Raw genomic sequence first — 14,478 nt, forward strand, 5'->3', positions numbered from 1 at the left:
GTGAAGTCAACGTTTTTGTGCTGTTCAGGTGAGGATGGATCTCCCTACTATACAGCACTTTAGGACACAATCCACGAACGCTGTGGGGAAGAACCTTTCGTCTGCTCAATCCAGGGGTAGTGATTTGAGGGACAGTATGTAACTTGTTCCTCACCGTACAATTCACCACTTCAACCCACAATCTCAACCTTTTTTAAATCTAGAGAAGCTGGTGCAAGTGCCCTGTTGCATAGACAAATACATTGTTTTTGACTGTAGGTGGCATGTTTGCCTTGCCCCATTACCTTCAGTTTAGAAGGCTTCTTTTAAAGAGCATATTGCTATAGATTTTCAGCTCGGAAGACTTGATTGGTATCTTTGTACTGGGGGACATTTTGGAAGAGTGATTATCAAATCTTTTGAGCAGTTGCAAGAGGACTACGAGCTCTCAGACACAAAACTCTGTGAAAACAATCAACTCAGACATGCCCTGTGTGTTAAAGCTAGTGACTTAAATGACGTAATAAGTTGTCCAAATGAGAATGAGCATGCTTTCTTGGCTTGTAAGGGCACTCTGTTTACGTGGCTTCACTACCAATGATTATAATGATTATAGGTAGGGGAAATGTTGTGTACCATACAAGATTATATGGTTTACAGACCTCTGCACTTTGGAAGGCTCCCCCTCAAATGAAAGTTAATGGGCAAGAGAAACCATGCATTGTCACACATGGTCCAATGGCAGAAGACGTTGTCTGTAGAAGAAGGTGCTCACTTTAGCACCAGTAGCTTTTGGGATGGAGGAAAGCACTTTGGGCATTTACCTCACAACATTGTACGTTGTGGGATGAAGTGCTGGATCAACTCAAAAGACCCCTCATCTCTTGGCTTCTGCACTTCTGGGAAATGGTGATTTTACTGATTGTCAACATCAAGTCAATGTCTTACTCAACAATGCAGTCTGATACCAAACTCATCATTCCTAGGTAAGGGAAAGTATTGTTGTGCAGGTTGTGGAATTCTAGAATAGTTACATTTTTGGAACAGGATGTCTACCCTCTAGTATGTTCTAGTTGAGCTGGGGCATGGACTCCCCAAAAAAGTAAATAGAACATTGAAGTATATAAAAAGGTGATGAATTGAATGCTTGAGTAAATCTCAGACACTTGTAAGTACTCAAGACCACATCCCAATCCATCATTATTTTGCACATTATGCCACCTCAGTTTGCCTCTGGCCATTTGCAAAACAGTCTTGATCCTGCTCCAGCAGTAACAGTCTGGTAGGAACTGCCAGGCAAAGTCCTCCTTGTACTGGAACACAAGGTATGTTATCTTATTAACATTTATATAGTGCGCAAATACCACTGGATTATTGGAGCTTACCTTGAGTGCTCTCATAACATGATACTGCCAAACTTGTTTAAGGAGAAGAGTTTTCAGACTATTCCGAAAGGGAAGGTGGGTAGTCTCTTTCCTCAGACTCTTCGGCAATCCATTCCAATCTGAGGAAACAAGACTGAAAAAGCCTGACCGTCCATGGTTGCTTTATTAAAGCAAGGACAGGTCAGCAAATTCGCCTTGGAGGAACAAAGGCAGCACCCGGGCATATAGTGACTCAATATTTCCTTAGTGCAAACTAGCACAGTACTAAACAGGGTCTTGTGCACAAAACACAAGCCCTTAAACTTTGAGTGGCAATCAGTGAAGTTGTTGCAACAGCCCCGTTGCATGCCTCCATCTTGGTAGTTTAAGCAGTAATCTTGCTGCATCATTCATTGTCACCTGGAGCTTGTCCAACAGCTTACTGGAAAGGTCAATATATAAAAGTCATTCCCATAGTCCAGTTGTGAAATATCATTGCCACCACCACTGTCCACATAGTTGAAAATGAAAGAATCGGAACCAGCTTCCAGAGCGGTCTCAAGAGACTTGTGCAATTCCCACATACTGCTGCTACCTGCTTAGACATTGACAGACTAATGTCCAGCTTAATGCTAAGGCTTTTTACTGCTGGTACAGTGCACAGGAGGAACCTAACTCCAGTGGCCAAAAACTGTCCATCCAAGGGCTCCTCTTCATGGTGACTGCTAGCACTTCAGTCTTGCCTGGATTGACCTTCAGAGAGTTGGGTGTCTTCCAGTTCAGAGTAAACCGCAAGATATTCTGCACGTTCAACTGTGTCTGCATAGAGCTCTCAATCAGCAAAACCAGCTAAATATCATCTGCATAGTTGAACAATTGACAGTCTAACTGTGGCTGTAATCAGCGGATATATATAGTGTTAAGCAGCAATGGGAATAACGTGGACCCCGAGGGACTCCGCAGGCTAACGCCCTTGACCTGGAGACATGACAGCCCAGCTGCACCCTTTGTGAGCCGTCATTCAAGAACTACGAAATCCACAGAAGGGCAGATCCTGTAATCCCACAAGCCAGTAACCTGGTGCAATACCAGTTGATGATCAACCATATCAAATACTGCCGTAAGGAAGCCCAAGCAACCCAAGATCGGTTTCACCCTTATTAGGGCTTATCAGGCAGGTATACCTTGGTTCCAGTGGCACAGTGTGCATGAAGTCCAGATCTGGGCATACCTGTATCACTTAGGGCAATGCACTGAAGTATACAATAAAGTGGTGGATGGAATGGTTGAACTAATCTCAGTCACTGGTACTTACTCGAGGCAGTATCCCAGTGCATCATTATTTTGCATGCCATACCACCTCAGTTTGTACCCAGCCATGTGCAAATCCGTCTTGACCCTGCTCCAACAGGAATGGTCCTGTCGGAACTGCCAGGCTAGGTCCTCCCTGAACCAGAATACGAGCAATTCCAGACTAGTTTCATCCTTATAAGGGATCATCAGTCCCACGTAGACTGAGCATCATGTTCCCGGGTACGGGAAACGCTGCCCGTGCTGCTGCTCCCCCGATGCAGGAATGATACATATGGTGTGGGACTGTCTAAGATTGGGGCACTACTGGCCATCCATGTGTCAAATATTAAAAGACATAGCTCCGGTGAGCAACAATGATTTAATGGAATATTGTATTTTGGGGCTAGGACCAAAAGGGAAGAAGGATAACCCAAACCATAAATTCGCTAATCTTGCGCTCCTCTTAGACAAAAGCAACATTACAACATGATGGAAAGCCAAGAGGGCGCCATCCTTGCAAGACTGGTATGCGGAAATGGTCAGATGGGGTAAAGCAGAAGGGGCTGAATTACAAAGAGAAGAACACAGGGGGTTATGAAAAACACCGTTATCTATGGCTTGGAATGCACTGCTGGAGGAATATGGGGCAAATGACATACAATCGTATTGAGAAGATATGGTGGCGCCCACCCAATTCCCATACTGAGAGCTGTAATTACACACACATACGATGCCAACGTACCTATTACAGTACGGGCTGAGAAAACAGTAGAAACTCGCACAGAGACACTATGTATACGGGACTAAGGTATGAGCATGTGTATATATTAAACCGGGGAAGTTGTTGCTGAGCATGTGGAGGGAGGGAAGGGCTGGGGAGTTTTATTATGGTAAGTTAGATGTAAAATTTAAAACATATATACTTAATTCTACGATTTTAAAATGGTGTATACTGACTGACTCATGAAGAGTGTGTGTGATTCGTACTGTTGTAAACTGGCTTGCAAGTATAAACCTGCCATATTATACTTAAGAAACAACGCACTATCAATAGAGACATTTACGAGGTCCTCAGGGACCATGCAGGGATTTGTTGTACAAGTGATGTAACTGCATACGATGTGCGACACATAAATAATATGTCAAAATGATATCTTCTCTTATATGTGATAACGATGAATAAAATCAATAAAATATGTTTAAAAAAAATAAAATTAAAAATAGAAGGGATCATCAGTCTAATATAACATGGTTCTGCCAATCACATTTTTGTACACCTCATAGTCATTGTGCAGAATCCCAAAATTATGAAGTTGGGACAGGTTGAAGATGCTCGCAAGAGGGGAGGGGAGAGGAGTTGGCCTAACGTCTAGGGCGGTCGGTCGACCTTGAATCTGGGGAACTGGGTTCGAGTCTCGGCAATGACTCCGAACATTCTGGGATTCCGGGCAAATCACTTAATCTCCCCGTGCCTTACAAAAATGAATGTGTTCTCATGTAATGCAACTGGTGCTATATAAAGCGCTGTGATACCCGATTCGGGTCAAGTTTGCGCTATTTTTCTGTAAAAAAATAAATTAAAAAAAACTGGCATCCTGGGGAAAAAATGTGGTCTCCAAAAATAGCACTATCCATCCAAGCAGGAGTGTGTATAAGGTGGGAGCAGGGGCATTCACCAGAAGTGTCATGACATCTGTTGGATAGAGTTTGGAAACCTGTCAAAATCTTGTCAAGCCACTTAAGGGAAAACATTGGTCTTCTGACTTTTTGCTTTGTTTGATAAGTATCAGTAGATGGTTGCTGGAATACTTGGTAGGCTACATTTGCTTTTCTTTGGTGACACCCCCCCTTTACCTCTCTATTCCTCACATTGCTATTTGGGCCCCGATTTACTATGATGTTGCACCACTTTTGTAGGTGCAGCCTATATATGGTAAATCATTTTTGGCATTTACTAAGTCACACATAGCCACTTTTTGTGGTTTGGTAAATACAAAATAACATATCACAGGGCACACTGTTGACTTGCATTACTTTATGTTGGGTAGGCTTTCAGGTCTCACATATTGTAGTTCCCATGCATCCACCCATGAATTTTGTCACCAACCCACATTTACAAAGACATGACAAAGACTCGTAAAGCTGGGTTTAGCGAAAATGGTGCACTGATCCTTACTGCGCTGCACAGCGTAAAATAATAAAAAATATGCATTTGTCTACCCAAGAGTAAGGTACTTTTGTGAAATTTATGCTAAGCATACCGGCTACTCTTCCTAGATAAGCTTGGAGTCTGCTTGAATACAGACAATTTTCTAGGATATTACAAGAGATTTTAAGAAATCAAAAGCGCTACTATCCGTTTCAGTACACTTTAAAGGGAAAATGGCTTTTACAACACGAGCGAGCCGAGCTACGCGTGACGTTTCCCCCAGTGGAACCACTCTTGCCTTAACCACACATATGCTTTAACCATGTATATGCGCGATAAAGCACGTGCGCGATCTAGATATCCAGATGGGCGGGCACGGGTAGAGGAAGGATCGAGAGTGGACTTGGTCTGGTAAGTGGGGCTGGGGCTGTGTTTTGGGGGTGAGGGGGTAGTTTCAAGAGGTGGGGTAGCTTTTAGGATTCCTGTGTGGAAAATGACTAAATTAGGTATACATAAGCGGCGTTCATTTATGTTCACCACAGCCACTGTTGAAAGTAAAGTGAAAATCGTGAAACAGTGGCCACGCCACCTTGTCCCTTTTTAGGCCCCTTCATGCACGTAAGTGGCAGCCATTTTGTGTGCCATGGCCTCTCTGCCCACTGCCAATAGCCTGCGCCTCTCTCCCCCTCACTCCCCGGCCTCGCAAGCACCCCCCCGCGCCCCGACAGCCCCCGGTCTCTCCTGCTTGGGCCATAAACGCACCTCCAGCGCGACCCCGTCTCCGAGCCACATCCCGTGCTGAACCCCTCACTCTTTCATCTCATTCATAGAACAGGCCCTGCGATAACCTCCTCCTCCCTGCCCGATTGTCCGGCCTGATCCCAGGCCATCACCTAGCCCAACAGATGCAGTTTATTGCCCCCTACAGTAGGACCTCTCCTCACATCAAAGGAGCGGGGATTAATCAATGCCTTCACACCCCTAGATCCGACCGATCGCCCGCATTCCTGTTCCCAGCGGAATGTCCGGCTGCGCGATAGCCATCATGCTGAGATTTGGGTGGGGACCCCTACTGTAGATATGTGTGAGAACGGGCCTGAACCGGGGATTCCAAAGATGCCTTTTTCGTACTTCAAAGCAATACCACGGATGTCATAAATGTAATAAAGCCATAAACTTGTGTATAAGAGGCCAGGCCTCAGAGATGCGGTTAGAGCACCTCGAGAAGATACCCTGTTGTCTGATTTGACGTGTTCTGCTCCGTCGGAATAAACTCCTGTTTCCTGCCTTCCAGTCCCCAGCGCCTGCCTCTTTGTTTGGTATTATTGAATGGTATGAGAGGCGGCTAACGCCCGGCAAATACTGAAGGGTTCTTGGTCGAATTCGGCCCTGCCTTTTTACACCTGGGGTGGGTTGTTTATAGGGCAGGGGCCAGGTTTTAGGGCTCAAGGTAAGGGGAATTAGGGTAGTTTTCAGGGGTAGGGGTCAGTTTTTAGGGCTCAGGGTGGGGGACTGAGGTCAGGGTCGTTTTTAAGACATCGGGGTCAGCTTTTAGGGCTCAGATCGGGGCAGGGGAAGGGACAGTTTTCAAGGCTGGGGCAGTTTTAGGGTTCAGGGCGGAAAGGACTGGGTCATGGACATTTTTAGGACGTGGGGGCAAGTTTTAGAGCTCAGGGCGGGGGGAAGGGAAAGTTTTTAGGGCTGGGGCAGTTTTAGGGCTCAACGGTGGGTCTGGGGTTGGGGTCCTTTTAGTACGTGGGGCCAGGTTTTAGGGCTCAGGGCGAGGGTTCTGGGGTGTGATCTTTACCACGCATATCCCTTTACTAATCATGCCTTACCACGAAAATGCGTGGTAAAGGCATGCACGGTAAAGCCCTTTTTTTGGTAAAGGAATGCGTTGTTAAGAAGCATTCATTGTTGGGGCAGAATGGTAGAGGCACGCATTGTTTAGCCAATGCATGCTTCTGTCACACAACTTTTTTAAAGGGATACTCCTCACAAAAAGCAGTTGAACTCATCTCCACGAATAGTTTCACACACAGCTTGTATCTTCTTAAAACAGACCTGCCTGCTGAATATTTTCCTGAGCTCGTTTTTCTCCTTGAGTAAATGATGCTGCATAAATCCTGCTAGTAAGAGGCTGAAATGGAGAAGGACGGGGGAAGGGAAGTGAACAATAGTGAATGCCAAAATGATGACGTAAGAGCAGTGGAGTAAGAGAAAATGAAAGACATAAAGACTAAAGTTATGAGGTAGCTTCAGGCAGTATACAGTTGCTGTAATATCCTTTAACAATGATGTATTTCTGCCAAATGTGGAATTATATTTTAAAACTCTATTTGATCTTCCACTATAGGCACTGACTGTTGATTTTAGTTGCAATTTTTCAGCAGCATGAAAGATCTGAAACAAATATCGTTCAGTGGACTATTTCATTTAACAATTCGTCTTACATTTATAGAGTGCCTGGAGAACTGAAAACTCACTGGTGCATGTTTTCATGTTGAAATACAAAACTGATTACCATGGTTGTCGGTGGATTACGGTTAATAATTAATCCCACGAGAATAACATTTCCAGAACAGGGGGCATTCCAAATTGGGTCAGCAGATGTTAAAATATTCTTTATGAGTCCATCTGTTTTCATTAAACTTTGCGCTCCTCATGGATTGATCACTTGTTTGCATGCAATTATTTGTTAAGTCGATAGCCAGCTGAAATGAGTTCGCTCAGACTCAGGCTGCAGAATACGAATTTGACTTAGATGCAGGATGAACAGTGACTCTGTATCCTTGGAACTGAAAGGACTCGTGGAGCAATCGTGCCTCCGCTGTGAGCAGTTAAGCTGCCAAGAACCGCCATCTTTTTTTATTTATGGATTTGAATTAAGATCCGGGCTTTCTAATGTATTATGGAAATCAGGAAGTTACTGAACAATGGCTGACATACCTGTGGTGACGGTCTAGTCTTCTGTCACCGGATAAGGAAGTGGTGAGAGGGGAAGCGGAAGGCGGCCATATTGTCATTGGCGCCTACCGCTACCAGCAGCGCATTGTCTCCCGGCGCTCCGGGCATAATAAAATAGAATAAACACACACTCGCCTCAGTGTGCTCACTATCTACTCCACAATGGCGACGAGAGATGAGATGTAGCCGCGTATACACGGCGGACCCGCGGAACGACCACGTGGCACCAGTTCAGTGCCGCAAATTGCCCGGAGCGTGGCAGAGGAGTGGAAAACAGCATCGGAAATGGCGCGAACGAGGAGGACGCCCCACCGCTCGCCCTACAACGAACCCAGCGCTAGCGGTGAGCTGGCTGCCCGTTGTTCTGCTTAGGTGGGCTTGACATACAGGATTCCAACAAGCACTTGACAACCCAAATTCAAAAAAAAAAAAAAAACATAAGTGCTGGGGCTGACTTTCATAAGTGCCAAGCCCTGACAGGACACAGCCCACGAGGGAGCACCCTATCCCCAGCAGTGCAGGCAGAGCTAGGCACGCTGGCGGAGCAGCGGCAGAACGCAGAGGCACCCAGTTCGACGAATCCGGCAAAAAGGGAATTCCAGCAGCCATCACCTGGTCCCTCGCACAGAGAGAAAGGTGAGGACAGTGCCAGCTACCTAAGCGAGGGCGACACCACAGAGCAGCACACGCCAGGGAGCCCACCGGGTAGGAAGCTCCCCGTTCCGGCTCGTCAGAGAGGTGTATCCAAGATGGCAGTTCAGTCTTCCTCCCTCACCCAATTGGTGCCATTTCTGACGAAGTGTGGAGAACCGGAGATGAAATGGGAAGACTGGAAAAGGTATTTCCTCAATTATCTTGAAGCCCTGGAAGAGGAAGGCGACACTCCGTTCTCAAGCAAGAGGAGGAAAAAGATACTATTGCACAACTTAGGTCCAGAAGGGATCAGGATCTACGACACCATCATCAAAGGTGAGAGGGATGATACGGACACGGACGTCTTCAGTCACGCCATCGCAGATCTCGACGCCCACTATAGACCGGTAGTGTGCGCCGCAATAGACAGATACAATTTCTTTCAAAGGAAGCAAAGGAGTGATGAAACAGTGGACGAGTATGTAGTAGCCCTGCAAAGGTTGGCCCTTACATGCAAGTTCGACAGGTTGCATGACGACCTAATTAGAGACCAGATTATCATGCACACTACCAGCTCCCACGTCCAGGAGAAACTTTGGGTAAATGGAGATGCTCCTCTCAAAGAGATATGGGCCATGGTAAAAAAGGCGGAAATGTCAAAGCGTTGTGCACAAGCGGCCAAGAAAGAAGCAGGTGGAGCACAGACGGTATGCAAGATCATGACGCAGGCGAGAAGTGACCGGCCGCGACAGAGAGACCCGCAAAGGTACCAAGATGGAAGAAGATCCAACAACAACAACTACGCTCAAACAGACAACAGATCTAATAAGGGAAGTAAGCAGAGCTGCTACAGATGTGGCAGTACCACGCACATGGGAAATGACAAAGCGTGCCTGGCGTTTAGGGCAAAGTGCTCATATTGCAGCGAGTTCGGACACTATGAGAAGGTATGCCGCCGAAGACCCAAAGGAGCGGTGGTCAGATATGTTGACCAGGAACAAAGTGAAGATGCAGAAGACCGAGAAGACGCAGGAGACCAGGAAGAGTTGCTGTACATCGATGTCCAGGTACTGGAAATGGAAGGGGAAGGAACAGACAAACCCAGACTGAACATGCACATTGGAGGGATACCACTGGAAATGATCGCAGACAGTGGAGCACCCATCTCCATCATACAACGTCAAGTGTGGGAAGAAAGGTTCACCACCAAGATAAAGGAGACACTACACCCGATGGATTTGAGGCCAGTCACGTACACAGGACAAAGAATTCCCATGTTGGGGTATTGTCCTCTCCTGTTTGAGTTCCGTGGTTGCCACGCACAATGCAAGTTATACATTGCCGAGAAAGGTCCCTCAGTCTTGAGCTGGAAAGACCAAGGAGCATTGGGAATACAACTCAACCCAGGGGGCATTGAGAAAATCTTGCTAATGGACATGGAAAAGAAAGATGACGTAGAGTCCTGGCGGAGGGCGTACCCCAAAGTATTCAATGGACAAATCGGAGAACTAACGAAATACAAACACCTCATAAAGCTAAAAGAGGGAGCGGAACCAGTGGTGCACAAGGTGAGAAACATTCCTTTCCGCAGCAGGGAAGCGGTGCAATCGGAATTGGACAGGCTGGAGAGAGAGGGAGTGATTAGAGCCATAGAGAGTGCTGAATGGCTTTCCCCCCTTGTAGTAGCACAGAAGCCCAACGGCAAGGTGCGGCTGTGTGTCGACTTAAGAGAATTGAACAAAAACATTGTAATCGACAAATTCCCCCACCACGAATTAATGAGATGCTAGCAAGGACCAAAGACATCAAGTGGTTTTCCACTATAGACTTGTCGTCGGCTTACCACCAAGTAAAACTACACTCCTCGAGCAGCCATCTCACATCATTTATCACGCCGTTCGGCTGCTATGAATTTGTGAGAATGCCATTTGGACTAGCATCCGCAGCAGCTGTCTTTCAGAAGCTTATGCACAAGTTACTGAAGGGAGTGGAGAACGTGCAGTTTTTTCAAGACAACATCTTGGTGATGGGGAAAACTACACAAGATCACAACGAGAAACTCCACACTGTACTGAGGACATTGCAGGACAATGGCATGACGGCAGAATGGACTAAATGCAGGTTCGGATTGACATCCGTCACGTACCTAGGGCATGAAGTGAGCGAAAACGGAATACTACCGAAAAAAGACAACATGAAATCGATTCAAGACGCTCCCACACCAACCAAAAAGGAGGATGTTCGATCATTTCTTGGAATGGCCGAATATTACAGTAAGTTCATTCCCCACTTCGCCACGAAAACACATCTCCTACGCCAACTCCTGAAGGAGAAGAACAAGTTCGTATGGGGTCAGGAGGAACAAACGGAGTTTGATGCACTGAAACAAGAAATGAGCTCAGCAATTCCCCTGAAGGGGTTCGACCCAAGTGCGGAATCCAACCTCACTACGGATGCCAGCGACCGAGGCTTAGGAGCGGTCCTTATGCAGAAATCAGACAACGGAGAAATATCGACGGTCAGCTTCGCCTCGAGATCACTCACACCCAATGAGGAGAAGTTTAGTGTGGTGGAGAAAGAGATGTTGGCAGTGGTCTGGGCGATGGAGAGATTTAGACAGTATCTGTGGGGAGCGAAATTCTTAGTCCGAACGGACCACAAGCCTTTGGTCCGAGTACTGACTTCAAGCGGCCATGCTCACGCGACACCTAGGATTGCCAAGATGACTCTTAGATTGTTGGATTTTGTGTACGAGGTGGAACACATCCCTGGACCGCAAAACAAAGTAGCCGACTTCCTGAGCAGGGCGGCGGCGATGGAAGCGGCGGATGACAGAGAGAAACAAAGGTGGGAAGGTTATGTGGTAGCCACCATTCAGGATACGGAGGAAGTGATCAGCGCCCAGGAATGGGAAGAAGCGTACCGAGAAGACGTCGACCTAGAAGCCATCAAAGGATACGTAGTTCACGGGTGGCCAGAAAAAAGACATCTCAAGGAGGAATTGAGAAAATTCTGGGAAGTGAGGGATGAACTTTCGTTGCCTGACAACCCCATTTTTTTGCTCAGAGGCGACAAAGTGATTCCCCCACAAGGCATACTGGAGCACCTGATGAATCTTCTACACGAAGGACACCAAGGTATCACAAAGACAAAAGCTTTGGCCAGACAAGCATACTGGTGGCCAGCCATTGATACCCAGATAGAACGACATGTACGGAAGTGCAAGTCATGCGCCAAGGCAGACAAGTCACAGAGCATGTTGAGACCACCTTTAGGGAAATTCCTGGTTCCGGAGGGGCCATGGGAAATGGTTTCGGTGGACATCATGGGCCCCGTCCTCAACAAAGATGGAACACAGAAGTACGCTGTAGTTCTAATAGACAAATATTCCAAGTGGCCTGAGGTGGAGATAATGGAGAATGTGGACTCAGAAGCAGTGGTGCGTTTCCTACGGACCACGTTCGTTAGAGAAGGCATCCCAAAAATTATCACGTGTGATAATGGGCTGCAATTCACTTCGGCGAAATGGACCGCTTTCATGGCCAGGAACGGCATAGAGGTTAAACACACGCCTATCTACCATCCTGCCGGAAACGGTCAAGTGGAAAGGTTCAATAGGGTGATCATGGGCACCATTCAAGCAGCCATAAACGATGGTATGGACTGGGAGAAGGAATTGGAGAAAATGATCTGGGCCTATCGCATCACCCCGGGAAGCACAGGATACAGCCCATTTAAGGTGTTAAGAGGAAGAGATGCCTTTACAAAGGACAACATGGCATGGAGGAAATTAGTGGTGCAAAGTAAGTGGTCGCCAGCCATAGTCAGAAGGAATTTAGAGAAAGCCCAAGAAGTGTACACAGCGCACTATAACAAGAGACGCAACGTTCAGGGAGCAGAACTGGAAAAGGGAGACTGGGTGAGAGTTAAACTGGCCATCCTCAAGAAGAAAGGGGAAAGCAAATTTTCACCACCATTGCAAGTGCTGGAGCCCTACACCCGGTCGGCCCTGCTCAGTGATGGAAAGGTATGGTCACTGGACAGAATGGCTAAGTGCAGCAAAATCTTGAATTGGGGAAACGACATTGAAGAAGGAACTCAGCAAGTAGAAGATGAAAGTGGAAGAGAAAGTAGTGGAAGTGAAATTGAGAATGTAGAAGAAGGAAAGCAGCAAGTGGAAGACGGCGAAGGAAAGCGTGGTATGAGTGAAGAGAGGAGAAGCGGGTGCAAAGCAGAAAGCAACGAGGAAGTTCGTGACAGAGAAAATGAAGGTGAAGGGAGAAGGTTAGACAGAAAAGGACCAGGAGAAGAAGGTAGAACTGAAGTAACGAGAACCAGAGTTGGAAGAGCGGTAAAGGTACCAGAGAAGTTCAAGGACTATGATATGGACTGGAAGTAAGGACTGTATTGTTTATTGTTATTGTTGCATAAAGGAGGGAGATATGTGGTGACGGTCTAGTCTTCTGTCACCGGATAAGGAAGTGGTGAGACGGGAAGCGGAAGGCGGCCATATTGTCATTGGCGCCTACCGCTACCAGCAGCGCATTGTCTCCCGGCGCTCCGGGCATAATAAAATAGAATAAACACACACTTGCCTCAGTGTGCTCACTATCTACTCCACAATACCTTTCGAAATTCGGAGCATATACTTTATTAGAGTGAAGAAAATGGTAAAAACCAGCGTAACAAAATAAAAAAAGTTAGGAATCAACTTTATTAACATGTTTTTGGGCTCCTTAATGAAAAAGGATGTTAATATTCTATTAACATTTCAATAGGATGCTTGACGTGTAGAAATCCTTAAATTAATTATTTTTTAAATGGTACATCTATTAAAAGGGTATTCTTAAACAATGGGCGTCTGTTTCCCCTCTATAAGACATTACCATCATTTGAAGTCGCATTACTTAAAAGGCAGACATTACCACAGAGAGTTGTTGTGTGGGACTGTAGGCCGTACTGTACCACCTATTATGGTAGCAGAAGGACCCTGCTGTAATAATTCGACAATAGACATTGTCGCACTATGTTGGTCCCTTAATCTGGATATTGTTCATTGTGAAAAACACTATTCAAGTTAGTCTTGCCTCACCCCCTGATACAGAACTTGTGTGCTTTACAAGACCATGGAATATTGCCTAACTAAGCAGTTGTCTTGATTATTAAGGTTTGTGCTGTTCGTTTAGGCCCTATGACCCCCTGTAAGGTTCTAAGTGTTCTGTCCTGTTATGGGATCCAAAGTGATTTTGATATGAAAGCCCTAAATGGTGGCTCCCCAGAGCCCTGACCCTTGAAGGCACAGGGTTGGACCGTCTTCTAATGGGCGGTGCCAACAGCTATCATCAACAATGCCTGGGGTACTTACGAAAAACATTTGCATCGAATGATATTGTGTTGTACACATCCACTCTGGCATTGTGGTATAAAGGGTTCCATAATAAAACCTGATGTTTTTTGTTTTGTGATGGTGAAAGGGCATTTACCAAAGACATACTCCAGTGAGAAAAATGATGAGGCAGACTTTGGAAAAAAACGTCATATTTTTAATTCTCCCCAGTGTACCACACACTTCTAAGTCAGCAGTGTTTTGTGGCTATACATTATATTAGTTATTAGTATTTTACTAGGTAGGTATTAAATATCCCTGGTTTTAAATATCTATTTTGTAAAATAAAAGTATTGCTCATTTCCAGCGGTGGCCAGCACGGGTACGCGCAGCAGGGGGGCAAGTCGATAGACGACAGAATATGCATTATTTATTTATTTAATCATGCCTATTCTGTCGTCTGTCAACTTCCTGCCCACCCACCCCGCCCCTCTGCCCTACCGCGCTTACCTGTGCCGGCCGCCGCTGCTTTTTTCACTAATTCACTCAAGCTGGTGGAGTTGAATGCACACTTCCATACTATGATTGCCTGTAGCAAAATAACACATACTTTGTATTGTCATTGATATTTATCAGTGACTCACCCAAATGTGTGTTGGCTCACAACTATTTGGAGGTCAGGTTTTTGATCACTTGATATTTTGGAGTTGAGCAAACATCTGTTTTTTTAATTTCTTAGTCCGCAGTGGAAGGCAGGTCACTGTAGC

This window comes from Lissotriton helveticus, chromosome 6 (genome assembly GCF_964261635.1).
Source record: "Lissotriton helveticus chromosome 6, aLisHel1.1, whole genome shotgun sequence".
Taxonomy (NCBI): domain Eukaryota; kingdom Metazoa; phylum Chordata; class Amphibia; order Caudata; family Salamandridae; genus Lissotriton; species Lissotriton helveticus.